At 37.2% G+C, this 14,250-nt stretch overlaps 1 pseudogene; it reads left to right on the plus strand.

Annotated features, from left to right (window-relative positions):
* The first annotated feature begins 1,529 nt into the window (after positions 1–1,529).
* Positions 1,530–2,208, plus strand: LOC102924730 (small ribosomal subunit protein uS5 pseudogene; annotated as a pseudogene).
* The last annotated feature ends 12,042 nt before the right edge of the window (positions 2,209–14,250 follow it).

Raw genomic sequence — 14,250 nt, forward strand, 5'->3', positions numbered from 1 at the left:
GACAGAAAGTAACACATGAGACCTACTTCAAAATATACATAAAAACCAATAACTATAAAAAGGATAAGAAGGAGAATGAAGAGAAAGAGAAAAGAAGAATGTAGGGGAGAAAGAGAAGATGAACAACAAAAGAAAATCAAGTTGACAAAGAAAACTAATAACAAGATAAAGGCAAGGATTATGGAGAGGAAAAAAGAACAGCTAAAAAACAAAAATGGTGTCACCTTCAAATACAGATAATTTGTATTCTTATCAATTTATTTCTTTATCTTTCTGTATTGATCTAGCCAAGACATCAAGAACAGTACTGAGCAAGAATGAAGACAGTGGACACTGACTTAGGAAGGCTTTCAGTTTGTCACCAGTATACTAGTGACAATAGGTTTTCTGACATAAAACCTTTCATATATTGAGGTATTATCCACCTATTTCTATCTTTTCATATATTTTTACCATGGAGAGATGTTTAACTTATTCAAAGGCTTTTTTAGTATCTAATTGAGATGGTAATCTGGTTATCATCTTGATTATATTTCTGTGCTATGCTACATTTATGGATTTGGGTATTTGGATACATCTTTGCTTCCCTATGTTGAAATTATTTTGATCCTGGTATGTAATCTTTTTAATATGTTTCTTGACTCAGTTTACAAGTGTTTTATTGAAGATGTTTCCATCTACATTTATAAGGAAAATTGTTTATATTTTTTCATCATTATCTGGATTGTTAACCAATGTAATACTAATTTTGTACAATGAGCTTGGTAGTATTACTTCTCATTTCATTTTAGGGAATAGTTTTTTTTAATACAAATTTTTATTAAAATTTTTTCTTTCCTTTTACAAACCAACCCCTGTTCCCCCTCCCTCCTCTTCTCCCACTGCCCCCACCTACCCCCATCCCACCTCCATCCTCTCCTCAGAGGGTAAGGCCTCCCTTGGGTAGTCAACACAGGCTGTCATACCATGTTGGGAATTGTTAAGAAACATAAATATTAGATCATCTTATATTCAGAATTTACAAGGAATACACAAAAAATTACAAAGCATCAAGGAAACAAATGACAATTAAAAATGGGACAGGGATCTAAACAGAGATTTCTCAATAAAAGAAAAAGAAATAGCTATGAAACACCTCAAAACATGTTAATCATCCTTAATAATTAGGAAAATGGAAATTAAAAGAACTTTAAGATTTCACTTCATCCAGTCAGAAGAGCTAAGCCCAACAAAACAACTAATGACAAATGGTGGTGAGGTTTTGGGGAAGGAGGAACACTCATTTACTTTGGGAAGGAATGCAAATTGGTACAGCCACTCTTGAAATCATACGGCAAATCTTCAAATCGTGAAAATAGCTTCTTCTTTGGGAAAACACCAAATGGCAGATGATGCTGGTGCCGAGGGAGTGCCTAGAGGCTCAGAGTCAGGAGGCCATGTTAGCATCTACAGAGGATTTTGCAGTGGTTAATGGTCCTAGTCAAGGCTGTGGCCATGGTTGAGGCCTCTGGGCTCCTAGAAGTAAAGTTGAAGACAAGGAGTGGGTCCCTGTCATCAAGCTGGTCACCTGGTTAAAGGCATGAAGATCAAATCCCTGGAGGAGATCTACATGTTCTCTCTGCCCATTAAGGAATTCGAGATTATTGACTTTTTCCTCGGCCCATCTCTAAAGGATAAGGTAGTAAAGATCATGCCAGTGCAGAAGCAAACTAAGACTAGTCAGCAGACTAGGTTCAAGGCTTTTGCCATTATTGGCAACTACAATGGCCATGTTGGTCTTGGTGTTATGTGCTTCAAGGAGGTAGCCACTGCCATCCAAAGGGCCATGATCTTGGCCAAGCTTCTTATTTTCCCCATGCAGAGAGGCTACTGGGGAAACAAGATCAGCAAGCCTGAAACTGTTCCATAAAAGAAACAGGCCGATGTGGTTCTGTGTTGGTCCCTCTCATCTCTAACCCCAGAGGCATGGGCATCATCTCTACTTCTGTGCCCAAGAAGCTACTGATGTCTTATATTGATGACTGCTACATATCAGCCAGGGGCTGTACTGCCACCCTGGGAAACCTTGTGAAGGCCAACTTTGATGCCATCTCTAAGACCTACAGCTATCTGACCCCCTTCCTCTGGAAAGAGACTGTGTTTACCATGTCTCCTTATCAGGAATTCACTGACTGTCTTGTCAAAACCCACACTAGAGTGTTTGTTTAGAGGATGTAGGCTCTAGCTGTGATCACCACATAAGGGTTTTTATACAAGAAAAATAAAGTGAATTAAGTGTTAAAAAATACCTGAAAATAAACCTACCATATGACCCAGATATATTCCTTGGCTGAAGCCCAAAGGACTTGAAATCCTACTCTACAGTTACTTGCTCAGTAATATTCTTTGGTGCCTTCTTGAAAATAGCCAGTAAATGGAAAGAGCCTAAATGTCCCCCAACAGATGAATGGATAATGAAAATGTGGTACATATACACAATAGAATACTATTCAAGTGTGTCTTAGGGTTTCTATTGATATGATGAAACACCATGACCAAAGAGCAAGTTTGGGAGGAAAGGATTTATTAGGCTTACACTTCAGCATTGCTGTTCATCATTGAAGGAAGTCAGGACAGGAATTTAAGCAGGACAGGATCCCAGAGGCAGGAGCTGATGCAGAGGCCATGAAGGGGAGCTGCTTACTGGCTTTTTTCCCGTGGCTTGCTCACCCTTACAGCAAATTTCCTGTTCCTCTTTCTCCTACTATCTTTCCATCCTCTTCTCTGCAATGATCTGTGTGTCTTAATTGTGGTGGTTGTGTTGTAGATGTATCTATTGGGACTGGGCTCCACTACTTTGCAGTTTGATTGGTTGTGATTTTCTATCTCTTGTAAAGAGAACTTTTCTTGATGAAGGGTAAGGACCACACTTATCTATGGGTTATATGGTGGTTTGAATAAACATGGCCCCCATAGGCCCATAGAAAGTGGCACTATTAGGAGGTGTGAACTTCTTGGAGTAGGTATGGCTTTGTTGGAGGAGGTATATAATTAAGGGGTGGGCTTTGAGGTCTCAGAAACTGAAGCCTGGCCAAAGTGTGACTGTCACTTCCTGTGGCTTGCAGATCTAGATGTAGAACTCTCAGCTACTTCTCCAGTACCATGTCTGCCTGCATGCTACTATGCTTCCTACCATGACAATAATGAACTAAATCTCTAAAACTGTAAGCCATTCTCAATTAAATGTTTTTTGTTATAAGCATGTGGTGGTGATGATATCTCTTTACAGCACTAGAAACCTTAACTAAGACAGAAATGGGTACCAGGGACTGAAGTATTGCTGTGATAAGTCTGACCATGCATTTGTTTGGAGGAATGTGGACTTTGGTACTTTAGATTCTAAAAGCAGTTGAATGCTTGAAGTGGGGCTTAATGAGCCATACAGGAAGAAACCTGGAAGACAGTGGTACTGAGGGTTATTTGAATTGTGGGGGCCTGGCTCAAGATATTTCAGAGGAGAAGGATATTAATATGTGGCCTAGAGATCAATCTTGTGATATTTTGACAAAAATGTGGCTGCTTTTTGCCCTTGTTAGAAAAGTCTGACTGAAGCTAAATTGAAGGTTTTTTGATTGGTTGCATTGGCAGAGGAAATTTTAAAACAGTGTAGTATTGATTGTTATTGGTGTTCACTCTTATGAAGATCTATAATGAAAAGGAGCAAGCTGAGCAAGGAAAAATACAATATGTACAGTTTCAGGAGAAAAGGGGTACCAGAAGTAGAATGGAGATAAATCTTGTGTTTAAGGAAATAAACAGATTAAAGAAAAGTCTGATATTAAAAGGAGTGGTGACCACAGGGCAAGACCCCATCCAACTAAGATTCCACCTTGTGAAAAGGAATTAAAGAAAAGTTTAGGGCTGGGCGTGGTGGTGCATGGCTTTAATCCAGCACTCAGGAGGCAGAGACAGGTAAATCTCTGAGTTTGAGTCTAGCCTGGCATACATATTGAGTTTCAGGACAGCCAAGTTTAGGCAGTTTAGGAAATCATTGAAAACAGAAAATTGATGAAGGTGTAATTGAACAAGAGGGCCATGTTCCAACCCTATTTAAGCAGCAGAACTTGCCAGCTTCAGTCACAGGGTTCTGGTTTTAGAATCAAGGATAGAAGAAAGGTGTTATAGAATCTCCCTCAGTGACTAAGGAGAGTCACTGAGGCCAGGCATATGTCATGGGTGTCCATGTATGGACACCTTCACATCTTCTTGCTGTGAAGGTAAAGCCTGGATAGCCTTGGAGATCCAGCACCATATCTGCCTGCATGCTACCATGCTTCTCACCATGATGATAATGGACTAAACCTCTGAAACTGTAAACCAGCCCCAATTACATGCTTTCCTTCATAAGGGTTGCCATGGTATCCCTTCATAGCAATAGAAACCCTAACTAAGGCAGAAGTTGGAACCAGGGACTGAGGTATTGCTGTGATAGGCCTGACTATTGGAGCAGGTATTTTTGTGCTGTGACATGTATGTGAGGGTGAGAGGAAAACTTTCAGGTGTCAGTCCTTTCCTTCCACCATGTGGGTCACAGGGATTATACTTGAATTCTAAGGCTTAGCAGCCAGTGCCTTTACTTGATTATCCATTTGACCTGGCTTAGTGTTTACTTTAATGTCATACTTTTCATCTCTAACTTTATTATTTTTTTAACTTTATTTCTTTTGCTTAGTTTGGTTGTTTCTTAATCTTTCTCACCTTTTTGATTTTTTTTCTGTAGATGGTTTGTTAGATTCCTTGTCACTGATTTCTGCCTTGATTATTATTATTTCTGCCTACTAATGTTGGATTACTTTTTTAGGACTTAAAGTATATCATTAAAGTAACTTGTTTGCAATTTTTCTAATTATTTTATGTAGGCACTCATAAGTGTAAACTTCTTTCTTAGAACTTCATTTGCTGTATTCCAAAAATTTTGGTAAATTGTATTTTTATTTTTATTTGGTTCTAGGAAATTTATGGTGCTCTGAATGAGAATGGGCTGCATAAGATCATTTGTTTGAATGCTTGGCCCCCAAGTTAATAGAACTGGTTGGGAAGGATGAGGAGGTGTAGCCTTGTTGGAGGAGGTATATCACTGGGAGTAGGGGCTTTGAGATTTCAAAAGCCCTCACCAGACCCAGTTTCTCTCTGTCTCTGTCTCTCTCTCTCTCTCTCTCTCTCTCTCTCTCTGCTGCCACCTAAGAATTGGAATGCAAAGCACTTAGCTACTGCTTCAGTACTATGCCTGCCTGGCCTGCCTACATGCTGCCATGCTCCCTACTATGATGATCATTATGGAATAACATGCTAAAACTCTATGCAAGCCTCCAGTTAAATGCTTTCTTTTATAAGAGTTGCCTTGGCAATGGTGTCTCTTCAAAGCTATAGAACAGTAACTAAGACAGAATTTTAAATTTTCTTGTTTAATAAGTTATTGAATGTTCAAGAGCGCATTATTAGGCAAGCATGGTGGCTCAGGTTTGTAATCCCAGCACTTAAGAGGTTAAAGTAAGAAGGTTGCTGTGAATTTGAGGCCAGCCTGTGCTATGAAATAAGGAAGAAACACACATTGTGATTGTGGGACATAAAAAATATCAATCTTGGACTGACAAGGAATATTTCTATTGATGGCTAGCTTTCACAATGCCTGAAGGTGCTATGCATACTACATGGTGAGAAAAGGTATAAAGGTCTTATCCACCACTGGACTCTACATGCTACAAACCATCTTGTTAGGTAAAATGTGCCACTGGTACAGTAGCGGCATGATGGTTATGATAGTAACCAATTGCCTTTTTATTGGATTTGGGGCCTCCTCCACAGAAGGAATTTCATGTTCAGTACTATAATACTGGTCAAAATCCCATGTCTGTGATGTCATAGACCATAGTGAAGGAGTCTAGCATCATTGTTTTGCTAAATGAGAAGGTTGCCAAACTGCATTTTAAAAAGAATCCAATAATAATTTATGTTTCTATTGGCAAATTTGTGTGCTTTCAACCTTGATCAGAAAAATTATTTTCCCTAAAAGTAAATGGTTAATTCAAAGATTCATAAATGATCAAAATTCTGAGAATCAGTGAGTGACTCTGAGTACTCAAGACATAAATGGTCGTATATATGACTCACTGCCACTCAAGACTCCTGGAGTATTGTGGAAGAAACAGTGAGAAGAATATAAGTCCAAGAGAATAAGAAAAGCAGCCGTAAAATGTTGTCTTCTGGATATAACATGACTACATGCATGAATTCATAGCATCTGTAGTTACCTGCACAATGTACACAATATAAAGCCAGTAAAGATTCCAGTATTCATAGGAGGATTCCTGGGGCCCTAAACCTAACTAAGATGCTACTGGAAATTGATGGCTGATAATGGGAAGGGAAAGACTTTTCTTTGAGGGTGTGGTTCCTAGTACCTATGCACAAATGGGCAGCATTAACTCAGTGAGTTAGTATGTAATGAAAAAGAAAGAAGGCTTGAAATTAAGAAGATATGCTGCAGAGTTCCAGAGAGAAGTGGCAGAAAGTAGTCAGGGATGGATATGATCAAATACATTGCTTACATGTATGACATTTTCAAACATTAAATAAAAATATTTTTAAAAAGAAAAGTAATTGGACTAATATGATATTCACTTTCCTTTTCTTTGTATCTTTTAACAATTTCTTTTGCAATTGAGTTCTAGATATATTTATTTATTTATTTATTGTATAGTAGTTTGAAAGCAAAACATTCCTTATTTATTTATTCATTCATTTGTTTGTTTGTTTATTTAGTGTCTAGTAGTTTGAAAGCAAAATGTTCCCAATGGGCCCAGGTCCCCAGTTGGTGGAGTTGTTAGGGAGGTTATGGAACCTTTTGTAGATGAAGCCTTCATGAAGACATATGATACTAGAAGCAGGCTTTGAGAGTTTATAGCCTCCTCTCACTTCCAGTGTACTCTTTTGGCTTCTTCTCTGCAACTAAAGATGTGATCTCACAGCTTCCTGCTCTGAACAAATGTTGCCATGTCTTCCCTGGAATTATGGACTCAGTTGCAACTTTAAGCAAAAATAAACCTTTTCTTCCATAAGCCAATTTTGTTCATTGTGTTTAATCACAGGAACAAAAAATAACAGTGTGTGTGGTACTGGTGGTAGCAATGATGGCATTTGTGGTGTATGTTTATATGGTATGCCAATATTACTGTGCATAATGTTCATGTGCCAATGTATATGAATATGCCTGTGCATGTAGTTAGGGACATGAATATATATAAATTAAATTGAAACTTAAACAAGATGAATTATAAACACACAAATTTGTACCTGCCAAATATATTCCAACAAATCTAGAAAGAGCCATATATAATTTCATTGATGTTATATACAAAATTAATTTTTAAAATATAGTTGAACTCCAGGATTATGAGTAGTCCATGGAGAAATGTAATGAAATTGAGTTATATATCTAATGTCCATGTGATAAGCTGAATTGAGTTTAAGATAAGAATCTATCTTCAAGGCATTCCAATGGCAGAAAAAGTTTGGTTGCCATTCACTGGAACTGAAGCTACAACAACACAAACTGATCAAAATTTGTCACTTGTTTGATGGGGATGTCGTTCTGTATGATATGAATGTGTTGCTCTGATTGGTTGATAAATCAAGCTTTTTGGCCAATGGTGAGACAGAATAAGGTTAAGTGGGACATTCTAACTAGTGAGACACAAAGAAAGCAGAGAGAGATGCCAGCCAGCCGCCTAAGGAGCAACATGTAATGGGATGCAGGTAAAGCCACAGAAAATGTGGCAAAACCTAGATTAATAGAAGTGAGTTAATTTAAGTAATAAGAGCTAGCTAGCAGGAAGCCTGCCATGGCCATAGTTTAAAAATAATATAAGCCTCTGTGTGTTTACTTGGGTCTGAGTGGCTGCGGATTAGGCAGGACAGAGGAAAATTTTCAGCTACACTTGTTCTTTCATCCTTATTTACTTTAGTAAATATTTCAATTCTCCTTTAGTACTTTAAAAAATCTGCTTCAACTGGCAAATGCAACAGGGATATAGTATGTATTAATGGGGTAACATGCAGCATTTCAATATTCATATATAATATGTAAGTAAGTTTAAGCATGTATTTCCTCATCATGCACAACTTTATGATGCAAACATTTAAATACTTTTTAACTTTTTGAAATACAGAGCATATTACTTTATTTATAATCACTTTATTATGTAATAATATACTAGAACTTCTCAGTCCTAATTAAAATTTAGTAGTCATTTATTAACATTACCTGTCTTTTTTTTAACCAACTGTCTCAAAACACTGATAACTACTATTTTACTCCTAAATTCTGTTAAATGATTTTTGTTTAACATTACACATATGAGTGATACCATGTAGTCCTTGTCTTTCTGTGTCTTCTTTACTTCAAAAACAATAGTGATTTCTAGGCTTCACTTTGTTGTCAAAGTGACAGGACTTCATTATTCCTTATAGAGTATTAGTATTATATTGCATACAATTAACATCTTCTCTTTGTCAATTTATCAGCTGACACACACATAGGTTCTTCCTATTTCTTGATTATTATAAAGAGTGATTCAAAGAAACAAGAAAATGCAGACATAATTATAACTAACAGTTTTATTTCTTTGGATATATGCAGGAGTGGGGATTTCTTAATTGTATGGAGGCTCTATTTTGAAATTTTGGAGGAGTATCAATACTGCTTGGCATAAACGATAGACTAATTTACATTCTAACTAAGAATGTCCTTGAATTTCCTATCCCTAAAATCCTTCCCAGTATTTATCTTTGTCTTTTGGGTAATGGCCATATATAAAGTGTTGAATTTTGATTTTTATTTCCCTGATAACTAGTGATACTGAAAATTTTTATACATCTATTGCCAAAATTGGTGTCATTATTTGATAAATATCTATTTTAGAGCCAATATTTTTATTACTGAGTCTTTGCAGCTCCTGATAGAGTCAGGATATTAATCCCCCTGCCAGACCTATAATTTACAACTATATTCTGTAATTCCAGGTGTCTTTTGTCTAGTGGTTTCTTCCTATTCTGTAAAGAATTGCTTAATTTGATTTAATTTTACTTGCTTATATTTGGTTTTATTTCCTATGCTTTCAAGCAAGTTGTCAAGAAAACCCTAAGACATACAATATCCCAAACCATTTCTTCTGCTGTATTGTAGCAATTGTATGACTTTATGTCTCACATTTAAGCTTTTTATTTATTTTAAGTTGATTTATAAAAATGAGTTAATTTAAGATGTAAGATCTAGCTAGCAAGAAGCCTGGGCCATTAGGCCATACAATTTTAATTAATATAAGCCACTGTGTATTTATTTGGGTCTGAGCAGCTAGAGGCCCAGGTGGGATTGGAGAAAAGTCCAGCTTTAAATGGCACCCAACAGCTTGAGTTTCCATCTAAAACCTGAGAATACTTTATAAGCAATTCTAAACAGAGCCCCCAACAGACTCCTGCTTCATTTCTCATGAGGGCAGCAAGATGCCACAACATACAGGGTTTAGCTACTCTATGGTGGGTTCATGGCCTGTAGACTTGACCTGAATCATGGCACGTTCCCCCCCAAGTTACACAGAGGTTTCTGCAGACTGTGCAACTGTGCAACAGAGTGAGTGGTGGATGTATGTTTTGCTACTTTAAAAAAAAGAAAGCTTTCTGGGCTACATGCTGCTTTCATAGAAACATAGACCCATTGCCTCCCAAGGCTTCTGCTTCAGTACTAGCCACTGCAGTTTAAAGGAATAATTACACAATAAAACAGATTCAGATGGAATAGTTTACAATGTATATAAAAATGTATGTAGTCTTTCAAGAGAGGCAAAAAGGAATTATGCAGTTATACAAAGAAATAGTTTTTTCAGCTCTATGAATAATGTATAATATGCAACATATAACTACATCTCAAAGAATTATAAAAGTAGGAAGAAACAAAACCCAGACTTCATAGAAGGAAAACAATAAATACTAGAAAGTAGAGACTAAATAATAAAAATATTCATCAATAACAAAGTTGATTTTTTAAAAAATCTTGGGCATATACCTAAGTAATGCTCAATCATACCACAAGGAACACATGCTCAACTATGTTTATAGCAGAATTATTTGCAATAGATAGAACCTGGAAACAACCTAGATGCCCCTCAACTTAAGAATGGATAAAGAAAATGTGGTACATATACACATTTCTCAGCAGAGAAAAGCAATGACATCATGAGGTTTGCAGGCAAATGGATGGATCTAGAAAAAAATCATCCTGAGTGAGGTAACCCAGAACTCAGAAAGACAAACATGGTATGTACTCACTCATAAGTGGATACTAGATGTAAAGCAATGGATAACAAGACTGCAACCCACAGCTCCAGGGAGGCTAACTAGTAAAGAGGACCCTAGGAAAGACACAGGGACTGCCCAGCAATGGAGAAATGGATGAGATCTACATGAGCAAACAAGGGGTGAGGGGTTTAATAGAGGACAATAGTCAGGGAAAGAGAGCTTAGGGGAGTGGGAGGTTCAAGCTGGATCAGGAACAGATTGGGAGAAAAAGCAAAGATATACCATGATAAATGAAGACACCATGGGAATAAGGAGAAGGAGAGAGCTAGGGAGGTCCCCAGAAATCCACAATGATGACTCCACCATAGACTACTGGCAATGGTCAAGAGGGTGCCTGAGCTGACCTTGTCTGGTGATCGGATGGCTGAATACCCTAAGTGTCATCATAGAACCTTCATCCAGTGACTGATGGAACTAGATGCAGGTATCCATGACAGGGTCCCAGGCAGAGCTCCAGGAGTCCAATTGATGAGAGAGAGGAGGGATTATATATATGAGCAAGAGATATTGAGACCATGATTGGAAAAAGTACAGAGACAACTACCCAAACTAGTGGAAACATATGTATTGTGGACCATTAGCTGAGGTGCCCACATGGTACTGGACTAGGTCCTCTGGATAAGTGAGACAGTTGTTGAGCTTGAACTGTTTAGGGGGCCCCCAGACAGTGGGACTAGGACCTGTCCCTAGTGCAAGAGCTGGCTTTTTTGAACCTAGTGCCTATGATGAGACACTTTGCACAGCCTTTGTGCAGGGAGGAGGGTCTTGGACCTGCCTCAACTGAATGTGCCAGGCCCTTCTGACTTCCCATGGGAGACCTTGCCTTGGAGGAGGTGGGAATGGGGGGTGGGTTGGGTGGGGCTCGGGAGTGGGAGGAGGGAGGACAGGGGAATCTCTGACTGATATGTAGGATGAATGGAAAACTTCTTAATTAAAATAAATAAATAAATAAATCTATGAAACATTTTTCCCTTTTATTGAAATTAAAATCTTTTCTCATAAAATATATCCTGTTTACAATTTCCTATTTCTCTATTTCTTGCAGTTCCTCCCCTTCTCCCCTCCCATCTGGATCCTTAACCTAACCCTAATCCAAACACTAACTCTTTCCATCTCTCATTAGAAAAGAACAGGCTTCTAAGAGGAAACAAAAAACATAACAAAATAAAATGTAAAAAAATGAAACAAAACCACCTCATCAAATTTGGACAAGGTAAACCAACAGAAGGAAAAGAGTCCAAGAGAAGGCTCAAGAATCAGAGACTCACTCATTTACACACTCAAAAATCCCATAAAAACACTAAACTGAAAGCCATAATGTATACACAGCAGGCCTGGTCCAGACCTGTGCAGGCCCTATGCTTCCTGCTTCAGTTTCTGTGAGTTCATATGACCTTTTCTCAATTCATTTCGAGGGCCTTGTTCTCCTGGTGTCATCTCCTTTGGCTCTTACACTCTTTCCACCTCCTCTTCAATAGGGTTCTCTAAGCTCTGAGGCAGAGAGGGATGTGGTAGAGATCTCCAATTTAGACTCTCTCTGAGTAATGTCTTGCTGGGAGTCTCTACATCTGTTCTCATCTGCTTCAGAAGGAAGCCTTTCTGATGATGACTGGATAAGGCACTGATCTATGAGTATAACTCAATATTATTAGGAATAATCTTATCACTACTTTTTAATACCAGTAGCATGAGGTTTGATCTCATGTCTCTGGGATATCCAGTTTCTGATTATTGGGTACCTAAGCAGTGTCTGGTATGGATTCCAGCTTATGAAGTGGGCCTTAAGTAAAATCAGACATTGATTGGTAACTCTCACAAGCTTTGTACCAGCATTGCCCTAGCATATTTTGCAGGTAGGTCAGCATTGTAGATCAAAGGTTTTGTAGCTTAGTTGGTATATTCATTTCTCTTTTGGTAGCCTCCAGTTTAACTTCCCATACCAAAGACACTAGAACATGGGGTTGAAGGTTATATATAGACACCATCTTGAACTCTCCATGTTCAGTGTGTTGTGTAGCTATTGTCTTTAGCAATGAGGCTTTGCTGTCAGTTTGTGGAGAGCAACCAATTGTCTTGGCAACAACCTGAGTTGTTAAGGGATTTCCATGGGACCCCTTTGGCCAAAAACCCAATTGAATGTAACCCAGCACTGGTACTAGAAGCTTTGCTTGGTGACAAGAGATAACCAATTGGAAGTCTATTTCCTCTATTATTTGGAGACTTCATTAGGATCACTTTCATATTTCATATTTCATCTTAAGAAGTTTCCACTGTACTAGGGTTCCATACCACCCCTCAAGGCCCCTCAATTCTAGCTCTCTCCTCACATTCCTTCCCTCTCCCCTTGATCTTCCTGTTCCAGTCTCCCCTGCCTTCAGTTTACCTATAAAATCTATTCTATTGTCCCCCAGGGATATCCATGTGACTCCCAGTTCCTTTCTCTACACAAATTTTATGTAGACTATACAAGAAAAAGATAGTGAAGACACAAATAAAATAAGATATGAAAAAGGTGGTGTTAAATTTACTCCATAGATATACCAAGGATAATTAAATATAATAATTATCATATTTCCCACAAATTCATAACCTAAGAGAAATCAATACTTTTCAAAGACTCAATCATGGATAAATAGAAAATTTGAATAAATCAATAACAGATAATGAGGTAGAATTTGTAACAAGCCTTTTCATTTAAAAATGTCCAGAACCTGAAAGCTTTATTGCTGAGCTCTTCCAACATTTAAGGAAGAACTAATGTGACATCTCGTTATTTCTTTTAAATCAAATAAACAAAAGGGTTCTATTTAGGCCATTCTTGAGTCCAGTATCATCCTGGTATTAAAACAAACCCCACAAAAAACAATCCCTCAAAATCATACAGGTAAATATTTGTGATTCAAATAGATAGAAATATTCTCACTAAATACTATCAAATTTAACTTAATTACATTTAACAGTTATTCACCATGATCAAGTTGCACTCAGAGCAGGGATACAAGGATGGTTCACCATAGGAAAATGAATAAAAGTGACATACAACAACAGACCCAAGCACAAAAGCTGTATTCTTATTACAATATGATAGGAATTGAGTTTGGAAAAGTAAACATGCTGCATGATAAAAACATTAAAGGATTTATGGAAGGAAGATATCTGACCTTAGGGTTTTTTTTTCAGTAAGACAACTGCCATATACAGGATGTTTTAGCTAGAGAAGTCAGAAATAAAGAACAAGAATAAAAAGTAAAAATTGGAACTATGAAATTAGAAAAGCAATTCTAATTGACGATGTTTTTAGAAGACATTATCTTATATAGAGAAACCCACAAATACTCCACCAAAAATTATTAGTCTTCACAAAAATTCTGCAAATTTGCAAGGTAATAGTAAACATCCAAAGTTCAGTAGTATTGATTTATATTTATATAGAACTACCTGAAATAGTTACTAGGAGAGTTATATCATTACAATAGCTACAAATATATACCTAGGAACAAAATTTTACATCATATGATTATAAAATTTTGATAAAAAATTTAATGAGAACACAAAAAGAATATAAATACATCATTTTGGACATTTGTTGGAATACTCACTATTGTTAAAATGCACTTACTACTCAAACTGACCTACAGTCACGGCAATCCTTATGAAAATACCAATGTGATTATTAATTTTATTTTTTATTTCCTTTTTTACTAAGAAAAATATTGCAAAAGTTTCAATTTCTTCTAACTAGTATTTTGTGGTTATTATGTAAAGTCAACTTTCATTTCAAAACAATAGATGTGAATACTATTGATAAAATTTGCCATTTGAGGTTGGGGATTTAGCTCAGTGGTAGACCACTTGCCT

The sequence above is a fragment of the Peromyscus maniculatus genome, chromosome X, assembly GCF_049852395.1.
Source record: "Peromyscus maniculatus bairdii isolate BWxNUB_F1_BW_parent chromosome X, HU_Pman_BW_mat_3.1, whole genome shotgun sequence".
NCBI lineage: Eukaryota > Metazoa > Chordata > Mammalia > Rodentia > Cricetidae > Peromyscus > Peromyscus maniculatus.